Genomic DNA, 27500 nt, shown 5'->3' with positions numbered 1-27500 from the left:
TTGAACCTTCTTTTTCCTCCCTGTCTCTGCCCAGGACCCTGCCAGATTTACAAAGGTAAATTCAACATGGTCAAAGGAGAGGTTTCTCCCACCTACCTGCTCTTCTCTCTTTTTCTCTCACCTTTCCTTTCCTTCTACATCCTAGGGTCTGACTATGAAGTCCTGCTAGTGCTAACTATTACTGAACCCTACTACACTCCCTCCTACCTCCTGATTTCTCTCATTCACACCCTGTCTCTTTAAAACTTAACCACTCCCTCCCCACCCTTTTCCTCCTAACTTCAGACAAACACTGGATATCCCTATTCTTAAAACCCCTTCCTTGATGCCACCGGCCTCTCCAAAGGCTTCCAGTTCTCCTTTCTCTTCTTTTTCTCCGAACCCTTTGAGTATGATGCCCTCTATTTCCACTGCATCAGCTTCCTCTCTTCCAGTCCTGTGCTGGATCCACTTCAGCCTAGGATCCAATCCCTTCACTCAAATGCATTTGCTCTTATAAATGTTACCAATTATCTTCTCTTGGCCATATCAAAGGTGTTCTCTTTCCCCATCCTCCTAGATCTCTGCTCTGCAATTGACAGAATTGCTGGTCCCTGGGTCCATATGAGCACAAGGCAACTGTGAGAGGTTCAGTGGCCCAAAAGCATAGGGGCTTTTACAGGCTCTCTACCTGCAGGTGAACGTCACCCAGGGGTCAGATTCTAAGATGGTATAAATTGTCAATTGATCTATGATGACTTACACTAGCAGAGGATCTAGCTCTAAGAGAACTAGCCACCACCCTGAGCCACTCTGGCGATTTTAATGTCTTCCCACATGCCTTATTCGCTACACTTTCCTCGTTCCACTTGGTAGCCATGTTGTATGCTTATTCCCCTTCATTTGAACAAAGAGACTTTGCTACACAGTGGGAGGGTATGTTTTGTGTGAAGTTTTGCAATGCACTGCAAATCATTTAAAATAAATATTTAAATTAAGCTGATTTTAGCAATAAATTAAGCTTTTGCCAAGAGTCATTTTTTAAAAATAGTTGTTCTCAGAAAAAAGAATGCGAATGCTATTGCCAGGGAGACAGAATATATTTCAAAAGATGTTTGTTTAGTAGCTTATGTGTTATGAGTTTATTAGTCTCTGAGCAGTTCCCAGTGTAGAAGCCACCACGACATCCAAAAAAACCAAAAAACAAAAAAAAACCTCCACCACCTTAACTGATATCTATTATGGGGATCTTACCAGAAAGGCCAAAACTTGCCATTAACCCCTAGAAACCATAGACTGGGCTAGTTTGGGGAAGTTTTCATTGCTGATGTTTGTTCTGTGGCTAAACAGGGGACTTCAAGTCTACAAGTCTGTCAAATCCATCAGATTTCACAAGTATTCAAATCACTACATTTTAAAATTCTAAAATAAAATTGATAAAATATATTCTGTCCAAGCATTGTCTTGTATCTTCTGGTGCAATGCTACAGTGTGTTATCCACAAATGAAAGAGCTGCCCACTGGCAAAGCTGCCATAAATACTGGCCTTCATATATTGAGTGGTGTATTTTGCAGTTTTTAAAAGAAATTGATATTGTCAATATAGCACCATCCTTTCATACTCGTTTGCTAAGTAATTAGAAGCAGACTAAACGGGGATATGAGACCACACATCAGTGTTAAAGAAGTGTAGAACTCCTCAATAAACAAAAGGCAAGTTGTGCCAGTTTTAGAGTAAGGAAAAAGACTTGTTGAAAGCTTCAAGATGTTGGAAAGAAAATGTCTTACAATGCCAAATTTATTGAAATACAGAACACAAAAACAAAAGTATTGGGCTCTGTGTTCGTCAAATTCTGAAACACTGAAAAATATAATCAAGGCCCTACTGCACTGTAATATTAAAAAAATAAACAAGATTCTGAAGATCACTAAAAACTGACAGCTGCTCAACAGTATAAAGGAACAAGCTAGGGCAGATGATGATGATTCACAAGAGAATAAAATGGAAGAACAATACCCTGTAAATCCACTAATGAAAAACAAAAAGGAAAAGGCTGTTAAAATCTTATGTTGCTTTGGGGGTAGAGCTGGTCAAAACAAATCCAGTGGGGAAGTCAGAGGTTTCAAAATTTGGCTTAATTACAAACTGGGTCAAAAAGTTGAAATCGCAGAACTTTTTATGAAATGAAACATTTCAAAATATTTTGTTTCAATACAGTTGAAATGTTTCACTTTGATAAGGTTAAAAGTTTTGTTTCAATTTTATCATTTTGAATACATTATATTTTCTCCTAATGTAAAACTTGAAATATTTAAACATGTATAAGATAAATATAATTTAAATGAAACCTTGTCAAAACATTTAGATAATTTCCCATTAAAATTTTCAGCAAAATTGGTATTTTCCCAAGAAATATTTTAATCTCATCAGATCAGCATTTTCCAATGGAAAACTAGTCCACTGAAAATTTTCAACCAGCTCCATTTAGAGGAAAATAATCACCGGCATGGATCTCAATGAGAATCTTGAAATGATTCTCAAGAATAAGAATAGGAAAAGGCTCCTAATTCCTGATTTAGGTTCCTAAATCAATGGGCTGATTTTCAAAAGTGAAGAGCACCCAGCAGCCTTCAATGATTTCAGTCCAGCAAAGCATGTGAATCATACCCTTGCACCCAACAGGTCTATTCAAACCCTTAAAGTTACATACCTGCTTAAGTGCTTTGCTGTACTGGGGCCAAAGAGCCAAATTCTGATTCTCTTACTCATACTTAATAACACTTTATCAGTGGTAGTCATGCAGTAGATACTATTGCACGTGAGTTAGCATACCAAATTCTGGCTTCAATATTGCATAAATACTACAAATTTATACCGTTTGTTGTAGGTTTATGACTACAGGTGGTTAGAAAATGGATGGTTTTTCTTCACAGAAAATGTCAGTGAAAATGAAAGGAAAATTCTGGGTTTTGTTGAAAATCTGAAAACAACGAGTTTTTTGGATTTTATTGGATTTTTGACAAAAAGTCAAAATTTCCCATGAACAGTTTCCGTAGAAACTTTCTGGAAAAAGTCATTTAGTCAAAAAACAAACCCATTTTTCCATCCAAAAACAGTTTTTACAGAAAATTTTCATCAAGCCCTATTTGAGATACCACTTTTTCTTATGGTTTCCTCTTTTGTATTTCTGTTTTTTCTCAGAATCCTTTATTACCAATATGAAATGTGTAAAAACAAGAGACATTACAGATTGTCTTTTTTTAAGTACATAAATTTGAACTTGTGTAATGAATGCTGGAGAAAAAAAAATCCATTAAATAAATGAAATAAATTAATATGAAATGAAATCTTAGAGATTATTTCATTGGTATATTTTTCCAGAATAATTCATTTATTAGTATAAAAGTCAAAGCAAATTTTTCTTTATAAAAAGAGACGTGGTTAAAGTTTTGGCTTTAGGGTCAACTCTATATAGCAATATTTAAGCAAAGCCATGACTGGAAGTACAGTACTTGTAAAAAGAAAAATATGTGAATACAGCTTTACTGTATTTTAAATTTATAGTCCTTTAGATTTTCTATTTCAGTTATTATTAGTAAAAAAAAAAATTAGTACAAACAAAAAAATTTCTTTTCCCACTTTCACATTTCTTTAGATCTTAACCTGACATTAATGAGCAAATACACACTAGGATGATGATCGTCCTGTAGGATAAAATGGCTCATATACTATGTTGATAAGTTAAGATGAAAGAAATCCAGAACAAAGACACTACAGTATTGTAGAGATATGTTTAGATTCCAAAATATTTGTATCAGTCAACAAAGGCAGAAACACCCAATACAAAAACAAAAAAAACCCTGACAAGCAGAAACATACACTTCTTTGACTTGACTGTATAATAAATATACTGTATAAATTAACACATTATTCTATTACTATTCCTAGCTGCCACTTACCATACATAGATACATTAACATTATATACATATTTTCCATCTGGCCTCTGATGCATGCTTGTAGCTTCCATTGAATATCAATAGCATCCCTAAGCATGCATCTGAAGGTAGGATTTAACCTATTGGAGACACAAGGAAGGATTCAAAAGAAGCCAGCACTAAAATTGACATCCTGGCCCCATTGATGTGAGATTGTATTTGGGATAACTCTGCTTAAAGTCAGTGACACAATGCCTCCCAAGCCTTGGAATGCAGCATCATGAATTGCAATCGGCAAATAATTCAAGCAAAAACCGGAATATACCCAAGGGGGTTAAGGTAAACTTTGTTCCAAGAAGCTGACATGGGTCACCTAAACGGCATTTTCAGTATGTGGAATATGATAGTCGCAACCCACATATAACTATGATCTCTTTAACTATGAAAAAGATATAGATGTATGTATCCTACCTACAGCCTATTAAGGGAATTTCTTTAGGAGAGTAAATGTGTGCAAATGCTTTTCTTTAAATTTTCGTCTCCTTTCGGTGAAGTGGCTCTGTGCACTATGATGCTGACCTATGTCCTTAGAACCAATAACCTATACTATAATCATGATGCCCATAACCTATCATAGCCTGGCACTGTGTGCTAGCGTTGGGATCTGATTGATCTGTCACTAGACATAATACCATCTAAAACAAAGACACGCACATACAAAAGAGACACCATGTGCATTTAAGGTAGATTATAAGGAATAAGGATGGATTGGTAGCAAGATACCAGCTTACTTTCAAGTATGTCAGGTACACTGGTCCACCATCTTAACTAAGTACAATAAATAGCACTCAAAACTGGTACTTCCACAGGAACGCCACACTCACCAATCAGCATTGCCTAAGAGGTGATAGAACTCATGTTTTTAGAACAGGTATTTCTTGTAATGATGTCATTCAAACTGGTGCCAAACACCATGAGAGGTCACAAAATCAAAATACTCAATCTAGGGTTAGAGAATGATGCCACAGCTAGAACTCATGAAAGATATACTGGGTGAGTGCTGCAGTGGATTAGGGAAGGGGGAGTGAAAAGAGAAATTAGAAGGAATTATTTTTGAAAAAAATTGATTTTTAAAACAATTATTTCAAATTAGTTGAAGGAATTTAGTGCTTTTCAAGGCCAGATGAACAGCACTATGTTTATTTACAGAACCGATGCAATATGGGCAGCTGCATAGCAGACTTATCCATGCTCCCCTGACAGAGATCTCTTGCCTTTAGGGTAAGAGGCTCATTCAGTGTCAAAGCCATGGAATACTTAGCCTCTCAACTGAGACTCTGACCATGTATACTAACTGGTATTAAATGTGGTGTTTTAAGTGCCATTCACTAGGCACTGGATTTAGGCAACTAATTTTTTATTTCGCATCAGTCAAACAGCTGTCATACGGCAATGCCTTTTAGTCATGCCTGAACTAGGTTGACTATGAAATGGGTCACATCCCATTACCAACCTTTAGAATCATCCAGCTCCATCTGTTTACTGGCGTTTTCCTAAACTCCTTTTTCCCCCACTAGGTGATGCTTTCAGAGTATATGCCAAAATAAATTACCAAAGCCAGAGTTTATCAGAATAACTAAGGGAAGTTCATAAAAGCTATTCATTCAGGATTTCAGAGTAGGTCTGGCTATGGAAGTTCCTGAGGTTCTCCCCATCCCTTCACACTGGCACCTGAACGTACAAATGGTCCCAAAAAAAAAATTCAATGGAAAGTAGGGTTTTCAATTAAATGAATTTTTGTGGAAAGTGCCTGCTTTCTTAGAAAATTTTCAGTTTCTTAATTGAAAAACCAAAGACCAAAAATTATTTGGTTTTCAATAGTCTTTGGCCTTCCAGTTTTTGGTTTTTCAATGAAAAGTTAAAATTTTCTGTGGAAAATAAAAATCATTTTCCCATCTTTTATACATGAAAGAGAGGATGGAAGAATATTCCAAAATATAGAAGATACCAGCAAAGATAGAGTGCTGCGCCATCTTCATGGAATAAATAATGGAGTTGGTGGAACAACTTGGACCAAGTGTTACTTGACTGGATATGTCTTAACTTACAGAATAAATATGTATCATTCATTATTCTTAAAACATTCTAATTTTAAATTGATGTTACAGCTCCCTACTAGGGATGCCTCAAAACCCAGTTGTAGCTCAGGTGCAACGTATAGAAACATGCTGAGAGAAAGAGCAAAAACTTGGGATGATTCCTCTGATAATTATGACTGAAGAAGTGATGATAATGACATATCATCAATGCTGTTGCTTTCTCTGCTCCTTCTCAGATAATCTCAGTTTGCCAAATTCAAATATCTGACCATATAATTTTGTAGCCACTAAAGTTGTTATTGCGTAATGGACTTTGGAACCCATTCTTGGGTATATGCATTTAAAAACCCTAAATACATACAAATATGACACTGAAATTTGCTCATAGCAAAAATTCATGCCACTAAGTCTCACCGTCATCAATGTTTGCAGAAAAAGAGTGTGAACAGAAGCTATAGCTGATTCATTTAAAAATTCAAGTGAACCTCCATTAACTTTTTTCACCCCACTTTAGGCAAAACCCATCTCTCTAAACTCTTGGGCACATGGCCCAGGAATTCACATTTATATTAACTCAGCTTTCACTGCTTACACCTGTTTACAGAAGATGTGTGCCTTTCTCCACCCCGAGCCAAGATTTTGTTCAAGTTCTGCACAGTACATAATTTTCTTTGTGTTAAACTGGGCACCCAAAAACAGAAGCGCCCCAAATCTGAGATCCCTTTTGAACACCTTGGTCTATTCTTTTTCAGGCAACCAGAACTGCTCGTGTATAAAACCTGTATCTCATTAGAACTCATTCTAGATATGTGAATCATGTCACAAAAACAATAGCTAAAAAGATATATGTTTTAAACTTAAGGACCATTTAAGCTTAGTCCTGTCTCTAATTCATGTATTGTATTGTATCTTCATCAGCAATACGTGAAAAAATGTACATACTTCACAGTGCCCATCCTCTTCAGCAATAAAATATAATTTTTATTTACTACAGCTGTGTAAAAATATATTGCAGCAAATGAGAAATGTAAACTTTTGGGCAAAAGGTTTCTGCTCCTGTTCTCTAGTGAAGAGAGAGAGAACTGTTTTCTGAGGGGCTATAGGCAGTCATGAGGCCTGTCCCAGGTCTAGGAGGAGTCTAGGAGTCTGCAGCTTTGCTCAAGAACCCAGATGATGACATCTGGGAGATACTCCTCATGTGCACTATAACTCTGACTCCACTAACGAAGGCAGAGATTACTGCTGACAGCTCTGAAAAATGGAGACGTCGGCAGTGAGAGACTGTGGGCATTCCTCCAGTTAAACTAGAGTAGGAGAATTTGAAGGAACAAAAGAGGTCTAGTGGATAGGGCAGTGGACCTGTGACTAATGATAGTTGAGTTCTACTCCTTCTCTGCCACTGACCTGCTCTGAGAACTTGGACATGTGCTAAGTGACCTTCATCTGTCTATCCCTCTTTCCCCTCCAACTTTTTGTCTGTCTTGTCTATTTAGATAGAAAGCTCTTGGAGGCAAGTACGGTCTCTCACTGCATATACAGTGCTTAGCACAAATCTTGGTTTGAGTTCTAGGCACTGCTGTAATGCAAACAAAAACCAAAAGCCTCCAGGAGTTACCAAGTGTGTTTCAGACAGACTTGGTCCATTCTTTCTCTCTCTCTCTCTCTCTCTCTTCCTGCATTGGAAGGTTGAAGGAGAGAGAGGAAAAGAGGAGCAGAATGTGCAGAAGCGTGCACAGCTGGGATGGGACATACTTATGCATGTAACCCCAATGACTGGAACAGAATTTGGTCCTAGCTTTGTATTTCCTAGTAATATAATATTTCAAATACCCTTCCTGCACAGTAATTTTCATCTTTAGTCTCTTTACCTTGTTGCCACATCGCTACTCACTAAGTATTATCCCACTATGCCCCAGTACTTCACATGCCTCTGTTTATTAAAAACACATTATATTTAAGGCTATCTGGCAATACGAGTCTTAGCTCTGTGATCCCCTAATATGAATAGTCGTTGATCAAAATGTAATGTTTATAATAAAAACATGTTATAGAACTAGTGATCCTATATATCCATACCATCTATGTATATTTAAACATTGCCAAAAATGAGATTAGTTATATTTGTACAGTACCTAGCACAATGGGGCTGGGACTCCAACGTGACATTGAAATAGAAATAAATAAAATAATACATGGCATATAAAAATACCACCATAAATTCTTAATCTCACTTTCATTTAGCCCACTCTTTTGATGTTAACAGATCTTTAGAAAAATCACCATGTCAACTGGCTTAAGAGACACGAAAGTCATGCTCAGTGACAAAGGGTTTTATAATAACCATCTATAAGGTGTAAGGAATTGTTCAGGGTGGTTCAATGGTTTAATAAGTGTAATAAGATAAATAGGGGATTTAAAGGAATTCAAGAGAAAGTTCCTGAAAATGATATCTGTAGACTATGGAAGTTAAGGAGTTGGAACGCCATAGCTTGGCACATTTAAACCTAGACTGGAAAAAAGCACTAGCAAATATCTTCTAGAGAACAATCATGCAATGTCAAGAAGATGGAATAGATGCATGATAGGTCTTTTGCTGCTCTGATTTTTATTATTCTAATCCATCACTCTTATTTTATATAGACTTTAAAAATTATGTTTGTGAGAAAATTATGATGCCGTCTTTTTTTTTTTATATATATGTACATACACACACACGTACACATATATGCATACATATAGGGTTTGGTTTTTAAAAGCATAAAATGCAAAAACCAATTTTGCATCTAATTTGCACATGCTATAGCTGCAATTGTATGTGTAAATCAGGTAACAGAAGACACAAATAGCTAAGTATTGTCATTTGAATGCACAATTTGAATGCACAACAGTAGTGATCCGTCTAATAAACTATGCACATAACTGCACACATATTTTGAGTTATGCATTTAAAAATTAGGTAAAAATGTAACAGTATCTGTTTGGACATATGACCTGCTTCAGCCAATGAAACCGTCTCCGTCTGTGAGCTGTGCCTGAAGACTTAATAAAACAGAAATTCTATGGATTGGATCATGGGTAGAAGCCAACGGCAGATGAAGGGGGTTATGGAAGGGTCCCAGGAGGAATTCTGTCTAACCCAGCTATAATGTCACCAGGAGGTATTAGGGAGTAACAGCTTTGCCACCTGCGTGAGACTACAAAAACACTGATCCCAGGTCTGTTGACTGGTGCTCGGGGAAGAATAGAGCCCCAGCTCCATTATCTTCATTCCTCTCTGCCTCACCCCTTTTGGGGAGGCTAGCACGCCTCATGACACTTTTTAGAACCCACAAGGAGAAGAGCCAGACACTTCAGAAAGTCCATCAGGGATTTTGCTACTGCCGATCTATTGAAGGTGGAAGGCACTTAGACAGTACGCTGATGGGCAGCAATGCCAAACCTTTTAAAATAGAGAAAGAGAATCAGCCATAGGCTGCATCAGTGCTCTCATGTCACAATGTGTCTAGCCTCACTACAGGTGTTCAAGGGAGGATGAAGGCTTCAGTCTAGCTCTCTATCTATGGAAATGTCAGATAAATAGAATTTTCAGATGGGAGAACCTCTTATCAAAAAGAAACTGGCCAACCCTTCCTATATGAATGCCTGTACAAAGCACAAAGTTGTGCGCACTTCAGCAGAGATAGAGAACAACAATAAGGGGGTGGAGGGAGTGCAGAAGGTATTTTCACTCTAAGTATTTAGCCTACAGTGGCAATAATGATCCAGGGCTTTACACAGATAGTTTGGCTTTGGGTTACCATTGCATTATAAGAAACAGTGCCTGACAGTGATTTCTATAGAAAATTCCCATTGACTTGAACGGGTACTATGGATGTAGAATGATAGTAAAATATAGCTCTTAGACATTAATGCCCAAAGCTTTCATAATTATTATTAAACATTGCTGAGGATACAGTATATTTGTTATACAGACTATGCCAGGCCTCTTTTGTGAGCTGCCCTGGGCCTGTTCTCTGAGCCACATCAAGCAAGAAGTTTAAATGAAACTGCTCCCAAGTTTCTTAAATGGTTTAATAAAACATATACTGACTGCAATATTCAGTTTATAGTAGCAAACTATTGCCCCTTGGTTTGAAAAATGACCTCTAGTTGGCAATTTTACTCTCAGCTTCAAAGATTATAGTCCACTGTTGGTCATTTTCTCAATACACAGGGCAATACTTTTCCATAACAAGCTCAAACGGCAATCAGTATTTGTAGACTGCTACACAAGTTGAGGATAATATGCCTCAACAAATTCTGTTATATGACTAAACAAAAGAAGAAATAACCTGGTGACACAGACACACGATGAAAAGGAATGCTAGTCTCCTGATGCTGAGGCAGCAGAAAAGTATATTTCTTTGTATTTTGCACATTTATATTTCATTTAGTGCCTTTAATAAAAAATAAAAGTCTCTAATTTGATTCTCTTTTTTCTAATGACATTTGGCTTTGTATTGTCTTAGGTCTATTCTTATTTTAATGTATTATAGCAAACACTGGATCCTGTTAGTGGCTTTCAAACTTACTAATTTTAGTGAGATATACCCTAAGTTATAAAATCATATCATCATAATACTTTCAGAGCCCAATTTTCAAACAGATGCCTCAAATATCCAACTGCCTGCGGGCATATAAAACATATCACATTTATGGGCCTGATAGCGGGAGACTCTTATATACTTCAAAAGGCTTTAACCATGAGGCCCTAAGTGTTTTTTTCAGCATCCAAATGTGGGATTTGAATATCATGTTAAGTCACCTACATTTGAAAAATGGGTTCCCCATTTACAGAATCAAACGGCTATTTTGTGGGGAGATTCGTCTTGTGGATAAGTCAGAAGAGTGGGAGGCAGAAGATCTGGGTTCTGTTCCCAGCCCTGTCCAGATTTCCTGCATAACCTTAAGAAAGTCACTTAACATCTCTAAATCTCAGTTACCCTCCTCTGAAAAATGGGAGTAATAATACTTACCTAGCTAGGAGAAGTGTTGTGTGGCTTAATTCATTAATTAATGAAAGATCTTGCAGAGCTTCCACTGTAAATGCAAAATATTATTATTACAAGGGTGACAGCCACTCCTGTATGCATAAAGCCTGAAAGATCTCTTTTTATTCAGATGGAGCACAGAGCATTTTTGAATGCTACTCTTATCTGGAGCCAAAGTGGAAACCCTGGGGCCAATGGTTTAATGTAAAAGTGAATCCTTGATGTGCGGGTCCAGCACCAAGCCTTCTGCACCACTTAAATATGGCACAGAGGCTGTTGGGGCTCCCTGGCTAAATAACACGAGGTATGTATCAGTCCACCCAGTGTGCATTCTGGGGTGCCAGAATGGCAACCTTTTCTGAGGCATAGGGGCTCCACAGATGCTCCTACATTGCTTTTCAACCACAGATTACCATGCAGCCCTTTGTTAGGGCTTAAGTGGCATGGAGAACTTCTGCTAGCCCCACACCTGGATGAACTGCATCCATAAGTACTGACGTATTTGGGCTAAAAAATATGTTCATATCTCACTGCCAGAAGATGATGGCCTCTATCTAAAAACTCTGCTTTGAATATATATGCTTAATTCATTAATACTATTTGGTGAATTAGATTATACATTTTTATGATTTTAGAAAAAAGGCTTTTTAGTATAAAAAAGCAGCAATTTCCTTTTTTTAAACATTTTTCATTTTTAAAGTATAAAAATGGCACATATGTACCATAGAAAAATGGATTAATTAAGGAATATTATGTTTATCCTAAATCCCAACCGAGTTGTACATCTTTGTAACTCACTCATAAAAATTAATGCATTATTCCACTCTCAGTAATGATATATTTTCTATTTTTACCATACCTGTTCAGAATAAATTGTTCTAAATTGGATTATCCTGAGATACAGTAAGGAATGTAAAAAAACTACATTGTTATTTTAAGAATTTACATTGCTATGTATAAAAATCATAATCTTCTCGCTGTGCTTTTGAACTGTCATGTTACTCCCACTGTTATAAAATCAAGATGCTACTGCCACACCTAAAATCTAATGCAATACACATTACATCCCTTTGCATATACAATGTATTTGTTGCCTTAATCACAAAACCACCAGACAGTATTTTTATGACTATTTCTTTGTTATTGACAAATCATGTATGTAGGTAACACACAAATCTGCATGCAAAGGCTCATAAAAGCCTCAGATTTCTAAATCAACAGATGAAAAATCCCAAAATAATAATGTACAGATGTTCCTTATTTAAATAAGCTGTTGGCATTTAATGGTGCCAATCAAACGTGATAAAATTTGTGAACTTCCAGGTATACAGCATTTATACTGGATAATTTTTTTAATCAAATGATCATTCCAGATGACTGAAAAAAATGATTGTTCAATAAATATAAAATGGTATATTGCTGATGCTATCTTTGGGTTAGTATAAAAGAGGTCAATTGAACTGTATTGTTCATTACCAGCTCCTTTTCCTTTTACAGCTAAGGTTAGTTGTTTTTGTTGTCCTTAAAACTGAAATGCTCCACTAAAAGTAAATTCTTATCTGTACGTTATCTGTATAGTAATCCTCTTCTTGTATATAAACTAGAATACCAGAGTTTTTAATCCTGCCCAGATAGTCATTCCAATCCATAGTACATTTTACTGTAAAGACAGAGGAGTACAAAATGTTTGATAAATCATATATGTACTGTGTACAAGGGAGAAGGTTTCTTTCTTGCCCTACACAATGCACTTATATTTTTAAAAAACACATTAAATGTTGCCACTGTAGCATCTTTAGAAGTTTTGTAATAGACATCTAAGCTTAAAAAATGAAGGTGGCCCATAGGTCAAACAAGTTTCTGATGAGAAGTGATTAAGCAGAAATACTATTCCACTGATTATAAGTTTTCATCCATGCATCAAATCCTTGCGTCTATTAATTAAATAAAGCTGATCTTTATGTATTTCAAAGCAAAAGAAAATGAAATCCTCCCCAGTTCTTTTACTTGATCTGGAGCCATCTAGCTATGCACACTGGATGTGTAACCAGTCTCTAACTACTGGGGGTTGGGAGGAAATATTCCTTGGGCATAGATAATCACGTGACCGCTTACTGCAGGGTTTCTTGTACCTTTCTCTGAATCATCTGCTCCTGGACATTTTTGACAACTGGATACTGTACTAGATGGCCCATTGGTGTGATCCAAAATGGCAATTCTATGTTCGATGTGATCCACAGCCTACTGAAGTCAATGAGGTCCATTGACTTCATGGCCTTTGATTCAGGCCAATTGTAAGCCTAACTATAAGAATTGATTGCAGTTACCCTGGCCCTCCCTCCCCTCTCACAGCTATTGCTTGCCATACTCACTTGCTGCACTTGTCCTAAATGAAGCCCCAATCCTGCACACTGAACCCGGCTGGCAGACCCATACACCAAAGCCTCACAGAAGTCAAGGATGAAAGACCAGGACCTTTGAATGGGTAAGCTCCACAGGGGAGGATCCATGTCATGCTATGTACTGTGCTAAGCACAATGGGGTTGCACTTCTGACCCATTTTGGGTGCTACTCTAATAGAAATAAATAAATCAGCGCCAATACAGTAAGACTATATTATATAAGCTACCTAAAGACACCACAGCAGCATGGCCATAACACCGTATTAAGGGCAGCAAGTTATGGATAAAAGGACACAATATAAAAGTAAACATTGTTACCCTATATGCACATAATTTAGTAAAATATTTGAATAAAATATTCTGGGGATATTTTTCTTAACACATGGAATTTTTAAAAATGAACTTAAAGTCTTTTTTAAATTAGCATTACAGAACAGAGTAAATGCATAATTAGAAATAAATTAATTAACAACAAAGGAATCTATTATCTGATCATTATTTTACTGTGACTCAGTTACACCAGTACAGAATGACGAGTAAGTCAGACAGGCAGGCTGCAGCCCATCAGGAGCCATGATTTTAATACCCTTATGACCTTAATTTTCTTCTCTTCCAATGTGTAGCAAGGTGGTCACTATTCCTCAGGGCCACAGGTTCTTCTGCATGCACCCTGCTTCTGTTAGACCCCTCTTGCTGGCCCTTACGCACTCCACACAGTCTCTGTTGTGGCTTACGGCACCCTTTCCTGGACTGGTTTAATACCAAATAAGGTTCACACAGTCCTCAGAGTTCCTAATCACAAAATAGTCCAAACAATCCTCAATGAGTCCCCAGCATAAAGTCCATAATCATAATTCAACACTTCATACTTAGCTGCTGCCACACCTAAAGCTCTTCCTCTGTCAGTCTGCTCCACCCAAAGCCACCAGTCCCAGTCAGTTTAGCATTCCAGCCCTGGTTTTCTTCTCCTTCAGACTCTCCCCCGTTCTGAGAGAGAACGTGGCCGCCATACTGCCCTCCTCCAGAGAACTCATCCCAATTAGCTGAGAGAGAAGGGAGCCCTACCCCACCCTACACTTCAGGGCTCCGCATTCCAGGCCCTTAAAGGAACAATGCGCTGGGGTTTTTCCCTCCCATTCAACTCCTAATTACACACAACAACTTCTTTTCTTCTGCTACTAGGACATTTTCTGGACTTTTCTTCATTCCAATGCTTGGAATGGGGTCTTCTGGACACCTTTATTCTTAAAGGGTTAGAACATCCCATAACAAACTCAAAATCTCTGAGAATGAACAAAACTGATATGTACGGAGGACAATGTTTCTTCTACTATCTGCACTATATTATGCCCAAAATGCCGTACTAAAGAGCTCTGGGACATAGAGGTGACCAAGTCATAGAGATATGACTTGTTTATCATCAATAAAAATGGCTTCTGGGTAACACTCTCTTGACAGGGAGAGGAAGCAAAAATCAAAGAAAGAACCAACAGAAATGTCCTTGCAAGATATATCAACATATTTCTCCAAACAGGGAAAGCAAAAGTCAGTGACCACATTAAGGGTCAAGAGGACTAAGAACCCCACAGTCAGAAATTCATATAACCTAGTGAATATAAAAAAAGTTTCTCAAGTCTTCCATAGAAACAAACTTTTTGTCTCCTTTTTCAGGCAAAGAGGTAGCCACTGAACTAGGAAAAATATCTCTTATCTTTACCTCAAACTGGAGCTTTATGTCTGATATAACTTTGAGAGGAAAGATTACCCCAACCACAAATATAGAGGTCTTTAGAGAGCTCCTCAAGAAGAGAAAAACAGACAAATTAACCTCCAGGAGAAACACTTTCCCTCTCTTTGAAGAAGCAGCCAGCATCATCAGGATTTCAAGTTTTTACTTAGAAAGAGTCTGGTATCAGAAAGAAAAAGGACCAAGGTCAAATCTCCAAATTGTGGTTAGTATGAGTCTAACCAAAAAGAGGTGTTAGGTACCTTTGAGATTGATTGAAGAGAAGAAGCTGCTCTGACTGAAAGCAGAGAGGAAGAAAAAGAGAATCTCCATCCTACACTGTTGTTCCATTACAAGCTGAGGACCCATCATTAATTTAGTTCACTTGTTTACTTTAGGAGGAAATTCAGTGAGCAAGCTAGAGACACTCAACTGTTCCTGCTGATAGGAACCATGGTATAAGAGGGAAAACATTAAGTATCTCCAGAAAAAAATATCTTCTAAACAGAAAATAAGGAATTTGAGGCCAAATCCTCAGTTGTAAAATTGTGTAGGTCCATTGAGTTTAATGGACTGTGCCAAATTACATCAATTGGCCATTGCTGCAAACAATCCAGAGAGATTCAGTTCAGACTGAAGGAAAGAAGGCATCAAATGGAGCCTCCCAGAGACTGCTATTGAGCTGTTCCTTTAGTGGTGGAAGATATGGGTGTGGGGAATCCTTTTTAGGCAGTGAAAACGAGAAAAAGAAAACAGGACTTGTTTGTGTTTGTCCGTTTTTAAGGCATCTATCCCAGAAGGTCTCTATCACTTAGTTCTCCTGGTGGCCAGTCACATTCAAAGCCACAAGAAAAGACAGAAATCACAGTGTACACACCTTGAAGCTGCCAGAGTCAACACATTACAGATGTACACATATTACACTGATGGCTTCTCTTGCTCATCTGCCCACTTTTCAAAGCCTCATAGTGTTAGCCAAAAAGGGACTCCTTGACTTGCTGTGTGAATTCATATAGGCTCCCGCACTCCAAAGGGAAGCCACCAAAATAATGGAGCTGATGTCTGCCATCCTCTTCAACCCAGAGGAAGGGAGAAGGGCTGAACTTTTAGAATGGAAAGGTGCCAGATCAGGGGACCTGATATCTGGTCCTGTAACTAGCCCCCACCAGCTTGATAGATGAAAGGGAGGGGATGGCCCATCCTTTTTCGGTGGCAACTAAGTCACAAAAATATTATTTATTTATTTATTTATTTCATTTAAGAAGCTCCATTTTTCCCCAGAGTGCATACCCAAAGTACATAGCTACAATTAGAAAATATTTTTCGGAGCAGGACTCTGCAATAAGCTTCTTGGTTGCCTTTAGTAATAAGATAATTATCTGTAACTATATAAAGAATTACAATTTTTTTAAAATATCAAATAAAAACCTCTTTCATTTTTCTTAGCATGTAGCAAACATTCTCTGCCTACAACTCAAATTATCATTCTTTCCTTTGTGCAAAATGAATTGACCCAGAAAACTAAAAGGGTAGGAACCCATATTTGCTGGGCTTATTCAGCAGCCAAAAGTTCATGAAAAACACTGTTGTGTATCACATAGCAACCACTTGATGCCTATTATCAAAATACAGTAGTTATTGAAAAAGTAAAATCTTGCACTCTCACATACAAAGCAAGGCTGTAATGTGTGTTTAGTTTTCTTGGGATATATTCAAGTCTTGCCGGTTTCTGCCTTTCCATAGCATACTTGGTGGGCTATGCACTGTGCAGTTACCCACAGGGGGAAAAAAACAAAAAACTCCTGCAGTGTTTTGCACACAGGATACGGTCAATTCAGACCAGGATTTGAGATCACTGTTAAGAGAGGGACCGGATTGCTCTATTTTTATGCAGGCATATTCAGTTTTGTTTTGTTTTTTTTTTTAATTGTCATAGACAAGGGTTTGGGAAAGGGAGGAAAGAAAAGGGTGATGAGTACTGATTCAGCGCTACACCTGCGGATGGTTGGCTATCCCCATCAAAAACCACCACCAAATCTCCAGCAAGGAGTCTATATGTAGACAGATGTCACATTCCCAGTTTTGAATGTGCTCTTTTTACCAGCTCTAGTTTTAAGTCAGGATTGTGCAGCACTCTCTCAGCAGAATTTAATATCAGAAAAATCGTAAACTTACAGCATTCTCCCCATTCTACCTTCCTCCAAATTCTTTATTGTTATTTTTAACAAAAAATAAGCATGTATATGGGAAGAAATAGAAAGTGTACTGTAGGAAGAGTACAATATTAGCAACCAGGGGTAAAAACTGGAGGAATGTTTTTATTCTAAAATTTTTTTAAAGGAACAGCAATTGTTGCAGTAACTACTAGGGGAACTTGAGCTGTAGGGCAGGCTCCAACCCCCACAGGGGTCAAGAGAAAGACTCGTTGACTTCAACAGGAGTTAGATAAGACCGCTACTTAGAATACTAGGCCAAGGCCAAAATGGATCTCCTTTAGCAACAAAAGGGGGAGATGAAAGGGAGGATGAGGAGGGCACAAACCACCACAGCAGTATGCATCACATGCTATCTTCAATGGGGTAGTTTAAAAACCTCTAACGTATAGTATTTTTTAACAAATGTCAAGAAGGAATTGTTGACTAGCTTAGCGTCACTGTGTTATTCTCTGGTAAGACTGCATGCATGCAAGTGTGCAACAGTTCCCTTTTTTTGATCTGTCATACAGCAATAAGGTTGTTCAGATTATCTGCTTATCTAAAAGAGTGGTTAAAATTCACTTGAGTGGTGGAAATATAGATCACCAGCAGTGTACAGTAAGTGGCTAAGAAAGCTAAAAAAGGGGGAAAAAACCTCAATGCATGTGATTTCTGAGGAACCTTATCTTGAGCCTAGCTGAATGCAGACGAGCATGTTTGCTGTTTCCATGATCTATGAAAAGAAAGTGAATGCCAGGCAGCTAACCCTAACTTAATGCTGAAGTAGCTAAGGTGCAGGAAGATGTGAGGGTGCATTAGGTAGCTAAAAGTGAAGAGGTAGTTTTGATGCGACTGAAAATGGATATGTCTGAATGTTTCCAAGATAAGACGGGGAACAAGGACAGAGTGAAGATGTAGCCTGCAATGCTGTATGTGCTTCTACTTCTCTCTATGAAAGACCTGGGGGGGAAGAAAAGACCACTTTCCCCACTCTGCTTTTTCATAGCACTCCAAAGGCTACATACCTTCTCCCATCTTCCCTTTTACCTTCATATACATTGATATTGGAAAAAGTATACTATACTTGTACATACACTCACACAGAATATTTGCATTGTCACATGGTAGAAAGGTATACGACATATACAGAAATTTCCTATTATAGGAAATATTTGGGTTGGTCATTGGTAGGTATATGAAATATACAGAAATTTCCTATTATAGGAAATATGTGGGTTGGTCATTGGTAGATGATCTTACTATGACTGGATGAGGGGACTGTGGTAATTATAAATGATTGATGAATAGTCATTGTTACAGTAGCACAGTCATGCCTAATTTATCAGCCAGATACTGGCATACTTGATAAAACAAAAAATAAACCATTAAATTTCGGTGGATACTAAATTCATGAAAATGTTCCACTCTCAACAAGGAGAATTCATGCACAGAGCAATAAAGCAGCATTTTCTGCCCAATTCCATCCCTCTCTGAAATTTTACACTTCTTTAGAGAAAGGGGTACCAGTGGTGAAAATGGTAATTCATGATCTACAAAAAAGGGTTCTGTTTATCAGAAGAGCAATGCTTACAATACTCCTATGCAATTTACTAGAAATAGATGAACCACACTGGCTAATCCAAGAACCAGTTGGAATGATGGCTCAAAAGTCAAATCAAACCTTACTTTGAGGCTTAAAAATGTTGAGAAAAAAGTAAAAAGGATAAATTTTGCACTTCTAATACAAATCACTTTGATATTTTCATCTACAGATCTCAAAGCATTTCACGAACGTTAATTAAATTACAACACCCTTCTGAGGCTAAGTGGTATTATTCCCATTTTATAGATGGGGGGAAATGTATGTTTCATGCTCAAAGTCACACAGTGATTTAGTGGCAGTGCCGGGAGTAAAATTCAAGAGCTCAAACTACCAGTCATTGACCTCCTGGATTCCTGGAGATAAAAATTGATAAAATGAGATAAAAATAGTCTTAGAAAGACAAAAAGTCTTTTCTGTGTTTTTTCTTTCAAGGATTAGGCCACAGAACATTTCAAGTTTTGGGACGACCTCTTTTTGGAATGATGCAAAATAAAGAATTGTTTATCCTACCAAAATTTGCTTGTTGAGGAGTCAGTGTTTGGACTTAAAGCTGGATCTAGTTTAGGCTTTAGGCTTTTGGAACTGGGATCTGAGATAACTTAGGGCTATGAATTTGGCTCCAGATTCATTATGCTAAAATATCATAAAGATTTCAGTTACATCAGAATGTGAAACAGAAAAAAGATTTCTTCTCAACATGGATCTTACCTGGAACTAAGACGGCAGGTCAAGCTTGTATCCAGGATTTGAACCCAAAACCTTCCTCTCCACTGAAATACAAAGGGGCTCAATTCAAGATTTCACTTTTGGTCCAACTCTATTTCTATGTAAACAACAGTTCTAAGTAAAGTGATAGGGCAGATTGTGTAGTCCAGCCAAGCTGCATTCAGTGCAAGAACAGCGAATGGGCAAAGGTGGCTTTAGGTTATCGTTATCCAGTGCAGTGATGGGCTCATCTCCTGGTGCAAATAAGAACAGCCTGAAGGCTGCTGTGTACTGCACTAACTGCCAGTAGGATTACTAGAGCGCAGAAAAGTTCTAGCTCCACACCCCTCTATTTACTGGACATACTCCCCATCCTGTGGCTCTGCCTGACCTCAGGATTCCACTGTTCAGAAAAAATAAACCTTTACTGGCTGGATCCATTGACTTTAGGGCTTCTTTTCAAAGGAAAACTGGCACAAAGCTGCCTTAATGGACTGATGAATTAGTGCCATAGACTGCCCTGTGTACTTTTCATAGAGCCCCCTACTGGAAAAAATGCTGGAATGTTTAATGGAAGGAACAAGAATATTTTCAGAGAAACAACTGATGAAGATTTGAAAATGCTTTAGGTCATGAACTGTCTCGTGCAAAATCTACCAAGGCTATTGTGGGAAGTTCAAGTAGAACTGGGAGAGAAATATTCTATTTCAAATTCAATTCTCTGCTGGAAAAAGAAAATGGTGACATATCCTACAACTTGCCTACTACACTATGACTACTACAACTTCAGGATTCATGTGTAATTAAGCAATAAAAAATACAATGTAACTTGCTCAAAGAGCTGTTATAACCCATTGAAAAAATGACAACTTTAAAATATCGCTATTCAGTGGCCAATACAATTTTGTTTGAGCTGCTCGACCTCTTTTAGTCAATCTCTGCTAGTCAACTGATGTTTGGCTGGACTCTTAAACCAGGTTTCATTGTACATTAAACATTTGCTTCATTATTTAAAATGATGGGAAGCAGTTTTTTCATCTTGTTTAAAACTCTTGAAATACAAAGGTTTCATGCTTCTTTTTTTCCTCACTTGCTATTATATCACCAAGAATCAGTTTTATAGAGCAGATGAGAATGTCTTCTATTTAAATGATCAAGATACAAAATTATATCCAGTGTGACAGAGAATAACATGATTACAAATACTGTAAGTAATATTATTGTTATGTGACATATGACAATCAATCTAATATTTTTACTAAAAATATGTGTAGAGATTCACACAATTTATACATTTGTACTGAAAACATGTTTCCTTGTTTAAGTTGATTGCACAGTTCATATCATATACAGTTGTGCTTTTTAGCCTAAATCAAATAAGGAACCCATACAGAGACACACGAATATTTTGGGTGTTTTTAGACATTGTTGGAATTGACTAGATTAGAATATTTTTCTCGTTCATTATTTATATTGATGTGGTGAAACAACGTGAAGGGTATGCATTTAATACCATGTCACAAAATAGAGCTAATATGTGGACATACTGTTCCACTGAGATTTAACTGTGAAATTGGTTAAATATATGTCACCCTGCCTGCAATAATGATATCTTTGGGTGATGAAGATTAAAGATGTTTTGTAAAGATAGCGTGATAACCAAACTCTTAAACAATACTGATTATGAGGGGTTTTAAATAGATGCCCCAAGATTATCTCCTATATCAGAAAGAGTGTTATAACTAGGAACTTTGTAGCCAGCATACAGAAAGCATGTGTTCAGAAAAAAGTAATACCAGAAAATAATTTTGATTTGACTCTCACCCTGCATAGAGAAAATATTTAACTCAAAAACAGTTGGGAGGCAGTTGCAACTACTCAGAGCTTAGAGGCAGGTCCCAATGTAACTCCAAGCCAATCCATACAGCAACACCAATTTTTTGCCACTTGACTTTGCCCTTTTCTTTGACAGTTTCTTGGCCTCAGAGTGCATAGTCCCCATCTGAGAGTTGGAGGCTGGGATCATGCAATGCAATACCTGATTTTGGAGTCAATATACATAAATGCATAATGTCTGAATCCAAAACCAGATACAGCATTGCATGATTCCAATTGCCAGCTCACAGGGACTAATCTGCAGAGTAACTCTTTGCTACGAAGCTAGGAATATGCCAAAAGAGAGGGTGAGAGCAAAGTCAGTATAGCAAAATTGACACTGTTGGGTAGAATGGGCAGGGAGTTACATTGGAACCTGCTTCTCATAATGTATGACAGTGTGAGAGAAGAGCTAGGTTGGTGGTGTGGGGTGATAGTCAGGAGAAAGAAAAACAACATTTTAGACCAAATGCTTATTCTTAGGAACTCTGATCTCACCTATTATAAACCCAAGCAAATATCAAGAAGGTGGTGAATGTTTAAAATACATCCTTTAACAAAGCAACACAATGTAACTGGTATCTCTCTTTACATGTCAAACAGTTTGCCTAACAAATCATAATAATGCAGAATGATATAAAATTCACCCATCAAGCCCAAACACATGCACGAAGATTACCATGGCAAAGAATTGTGAATTTCATTAAATATGTTAAAGGAAAAAAAATTCAGCTTTGAAAAATAGTAATCCTGTCTTTCAACAAAAATATTATAGGAAGCTATGAATTTGGTAGATCTGAATAGGATGTTGGTACATGTTTTACTAAGGTAATATAATGGCACACTATTATTAGATCACATTAATCATTACTGTGCCAAAGGCACTGACAGCACCACTGAAAAGGATTGAAAGGGCTGGTAATGGATATAAATTACCCATTGTGTGATAAAAGGATTTTTACTAAGAAGGTAAGAATAAAACAGCAAATTTCTAATATAACTGTTGTGTAAAAACCAAAATAAAAGTAATCCACAGTCAGTAATATCCACAAAATCAGAAAGTAAGCACTTTAGAAACAAGATAAAGTCACAATAAAAAATTGTATACAATGTAAAATTAATTTCTCGGTGCATAATATTGCTATCAATTTAAACGGTTTACGTGATGACCTCTAAGGAATATGGTCAAGAGAAAGGTAGGTTTAGCTAATTAGAACTGAATGAGTTTATGTAAATATATTTTAACTTCCCCAGCAGTACCAAACAGAGGTTACAATAAACCCCAAAATTACAAGATTGTTATAGTATTTAATTTCCCCTTTCTGTTCTCTGTATGTTAAAAATTACAACAAATAACTGAAATGGTTTTATTTAGATTCCAAATGATGAAGCCATTAGAAAACAAGGCAAGCCTTTGCTGAGCTTTTTAGCCATTTGATTGGTATCTTTTTTGCTACCAAAGGTCCAATCCTGCACACTCTTTTACTCAGGCAATAATTTTATGGACATCAATAGAAGTCAGAGAACTCAATAGACCAAGCTGCATCTTTATTTACAACAGTGTTAATCCAAAATAGTTCCACTGAAGTCAGAGGAGTTATTCCAGAATTAAAGCAGTGTCATTTTGTCTGCGTTAATTGTGTAGGACAGGACACAACATTTGATAAGCATTCCTTGCCAAATTTAAAAAACTGTGGCCCAGATTCTCACATTGGTGTAGTTTTGTTTTCTTTCTTTTAGAGATGCAGACCCAAATCCTATAAATGTGCTTACTGGACTATTCATGTGAGTAAAGTTAACATCAATGGGATAATTCACACACTTAAAATTACTTACCTGCATGTGGGTGTGCAAGATCAAAAACTTTGATGGGCCTGAATCGCCTCTCACCAGCCATAAATCGGTGTAACTCTACTGCACTACATGGAGTTACTGCTGATTTACATGTGCAAAACTGAGAGTAGAATCAGGCACCATGATTGTAATGTGAAATTAACACAACAGGAATTCGATTTTTGACTGGAAGCCATCAGAATTTTGGATTTTAGAATCAGTTAATAAATGTAGAATTAGTTATAGGATATTTCCTAGAATAAGCTATAGGATACAAAGCAAAACTTTTCTTCCAGACCCAAGTCTGATTTCACATTGGTTTTTACTCCAATGTGACCCAAAGACTTAATAGAAGTTACTTTAGAACTGCACTGATACAGTTGAGAGAAGATTCTGGTCTATAACCTATTATGGAAAAACCCCATTGATTTAAGTGGGTGTTGCTCACATGGTAATACAGAACAGAAAAGGGTCCTTAATAATATGCATGAGAGATCTTCAATAGAACTTGTGCAAAAAACAAAATAAGTGATAAAATGAACACAACAAACTCTAATAATGAGTTTCATGGATTTTTTTAAATCAACAATCTGCTGATAAAGTAATAAACAATGATTTATTTCTAATACAATTTTACATACCAGCTGTGTAAAATGAGTACTCATGATTTTACTAAGCAGATTTTTACTTGAAAAATCCATTCATAATCAATCTAGTATAGACAGTTCTTCCCTGAAAGAATAAATGAAAATGGTTTGTTGGAGAAATAAGAAGATGCACAAGTTCGCTACAAAAACCAGATTACAAAATTTAATTCAAGTAGGTCATTTTAATGCAGTTTATTAAGATGGTAAAACTAAGCTGTTTTGCATATACCACATTCATATACAGAGAAAAATGTTAGGCAACAATACAAAGAATGATCCTTACCAGATAACTCTTAAACCAATGAATCTGTCTCTTGGCTGAGGGAAATTCCTAGTGACATGGAATAGGTACTGAAGGCCAGGAGCTGTAAAAATAAGAGGTGTGAGAAATTTAAAATATTGAAACCCTATGTTTAAACAAATCTTTTATACTAAAACTTTACAATGCCACCCCCAAGTAGTTCTAATGTAACAATCTACAGAGAGTACTTTGGATGGGAGTATTAACAGGATTAACACTTTTTTTTTAAGAGCTCAATAATACAAGCATTTGGTGGTCATTTGTTTTTGGGAACTGAAAAGTACTTTTAGCTCTGGATTGGACTGAGAGGGAAAACTTCTATTCAAGACAATGCAGAGGAACAGAATGAAATTCTTCTGATCCTTTCCCCTAGACAGTGCAGCAAGGGAGGACAAAACAGGATAAAACAAAAGTTGCATAGCAGACAAACCCTAGAAACCCTGTTATTCTCTTTGACGTTGATACTCTAATCTCTCAAACCGAGTCAGAGAGAACAACTACTAATTGTATTTTTACTTTTTTAATTCCATTTTATAAAAGAAATAAGTCCTTAATAGATTATCTCATCTAATAAACTCCACTTAAAAGAGATAAGAGCCAGAAGTAAAAGCAAAGATACAATGCTTTCAAGATATTTGTCTGTAGAGAGTTTAGGGACATTACATTTGTAAGCAAAGTAGAAACAAAATCAAAAGGGAGCTCTTATAGCAAATAAAGTTCACTATACTAAAGCTAGAATCTACAGAATTTAAATATGAGAATTCTAATTATGTTTATGCCCATGCATGCCTGGCAAATGAAATTAAAGGTCATTCTCAGACGATACACTTTTACAGCTATACTAACTTAAGTAGTTTATATATCAGGCAACAGGCTCTCAAAACCCAGTACAGTCACCACTGTCTTAGGGCCCCATCTTGCAAACTCTTATTATCAAGCAGAGCCCTTACTTCTCTGAGGAGTGCCATTGTCTACACCTGGTAGTCAGTGTTTGCAGAATCATGTCCTTAACTTCTGAGAGAAAAAATTAATCCCTAGGTCATGTTACTGCATTTTGGGCTAAATCCTTCAACAATTACATGAGAAAGGGTTGCAGGACTATGTCTTTTTTTGCCTTGAAGAGTAAATAATAATTGTGCTTATTTATATGGAGGGTCCAGGATTCAACAATTTTAGAACTCATAAGGTCATTAGTAAATTCAGATTTTATTGTCTTTAATAAAATAGCCTTGTAACAGCACAATAAAGATTCGAGACTCAACTCTCTCACTGCCTTACACCGTCTGCAGTAATTTAAAGCCTCTCTGTGGCCTGGACAAATAGCCTCTTGCCCCATTTATATCCATTCCAAAATGCTGCAAAGGTCATCCCAGCTTATCAATTTGGCAACATCACCAGCTCCCCCTTCTCCATTGCATCAAATGCAAACTACTTGTTTTCACTTTGAAGGCCCTTCCAGGGCTATCCCTGTCCTACCTAACATCTCTTAGAAAGTACTGAGGCATCAACACACAACTTTGTTCTGCAAATGTCATCAGCCTTGCGTGCCCATTTAAAAAGTTTTCTAGTAAGCACCTTTGTGGTTCTGCCATGCTTTTCCCCTCTTGCATGGGAGGGACTCCCCATAAAAATCTGCAAAGCCACCTCATTGTTCTCCTTAAATCACTCCTTAAGGCTCTCTTCTGCCATGATGCCTATAAAAAAAAAATCAAAAGTAGCTAGACAGCTGATTTGAGGTGACCCCTGTTTTTCATGTTTATTGTTATTATTTCATTGTTTCCTTGTGATTCCCCCATCTGTTTGTTTTATCCACCAGTTCTCTATAATCTTACACTTAGATTGTAATGTGGGAGGGACATTCCCCTTGTTTATGCTTGTTCAGTGCCAAGCACTTTCTTTGCATACACCTGTGCAGGATGCATGCAAAGAAGGTGGAGACCATTCTCATTCTGGTCGGATGTCCCATTTTTTGCAAGCATAAATGTCTATACACGATTCAAAGAAGTGGAGAACCAGGCCCATAGTCTACAGTACTGGCAGAAGAGTATTTTAACCATTCATAAATAGTTTGGGTTTTCAAAGCCTGGTCAATCAGGTTTTTCGCCCCTTAAATCCAAAATCAGGATCAGTTTGGATCCAGGTCACGTTTACATACACTACCACTGCCTTCCAGAAGTCAGATAAATGGTTCTGGTATGTTGACCCTTCTCCAGTTATTTGAAAACAAACAGAGGCATGAGCAAACTCCTGGCCAGCTATACCTATTAAAGCACAGTTACCATTTAATATTTTCAATTGTACAGTGTCTAGAAAGAGGTGACAGCTTGTTTGTTTGGGGTTTATTTATTTATTTATTTGGCCGATGTCTTAAAACTCAGATATACCTTTTTAATGTTTACTTGAAACTCATTCAAAGTAAGAATGCTGAGAACTAGAAACAAAGAAGATAGTAAGCTGTCGCTTTACAAAAGATGTTATCTCACTAAGCAGGTTTTTAGCACTCCTACGCCAACAGCGTAGACTACATTTTTGCTATGCTATTACCAGGCTACTTGTGTTAAAAAAAAATTAGATTTTATAAACATGCTCATGACTTGCAAAATTCTAAGAATGGTTCTCAAGGGGCTTTCACTAAGATGCTTTATAAATTCTGATGACAGACAGAGCACAGTAAGGCTTCATCTCTTAAAGTCCTGTACTGATTTGTTTGGAGGCTTCGTGTCATTGATCAGCATGTCAATGTCTCTTGCAATCTGCTTTCCAGTTCATGACTGCGAGTGAACCCCGCAGGTTAAAAACCTTAAATGATTTAAGATCTGTGATACGTAACCTCATGGACAAATTGGGAAAATCTGTAGCTTTGCACATTAAGCTGTAGTAGAAATGATTTAAAACCTTATAAAAAGATATTTTACTTACCTGTGCTAATATTATTCTAACTTATTTGACACTGACTGTGTAAAAGCAGATATTTTAAAGGGGAAACCTGCAAGCATGAAAACAAATTAAGATTGTTCCATTTGCATCAAATTGAGCCAATTTAAAAAAATGTGCACTGCGCCACCCCACAGACCAGTTTATCAAAAAACTGATCCTTCTGGAGCAAAATACCAGTGCAGTAGCTTCGGCCTCCTCAAGGAAAGAATCAGTTCAGTTCTCTCCATGCA

The 27500-nt window shown here is 37.1% G+C and overlaps 1 protein-coding gene across 2 annotated transcripts in view; it reads right to left on the bottom strand.

Moving 5' to 3' along the window:
• Positions 1 to 25995, bottom strand: part of ZNF536 (zinc finger protein 536) — a 205192-nt gene extending 179197 nt beyond the window's left edge. For both annotated transcript variants that reach the window (XM_067540010.1, XM_067540012.1), the window contains exons 1-3: positions 25909 to 25995; positions 24316 to 24397; positions 19681 to 19742 (exon numbers count right to left, since the gene is read on the bottom strand). The gene's annotated coding sequence lies outside the window, so the exon portion shown is untranslated. The remainder of the gene's footprint in view (positions 1 to 19680; positions 19743 to 24315; positions 24398 to 25908) is intronic.
• Between the last annotated feature and the right edge of the window lie 1505 nt (positions 25996 to 27500).

Source organism: Emydura macquarii, unplaced genomic scaffold, assembly GCF_026122565.2.
Source record: "Emydura macquarii macquarii isolate MOO-44397 ecotype Brisbane River unplaced genomic scaffold, CSIRO-AGI_Emac_v2 contig_561, whole genome shotgun sequence".
NCBI classification, from domain to species: Eukaryota; Metazoa; Chordata; order Testudines; family Chelidae; genus Emydura; species Emydura macquarii.
The sequence above is the reverse complement of the archived record's forward strand: the minus strand, read 5'-3'. Positions and strand labels throughout refer to the sequence as shown.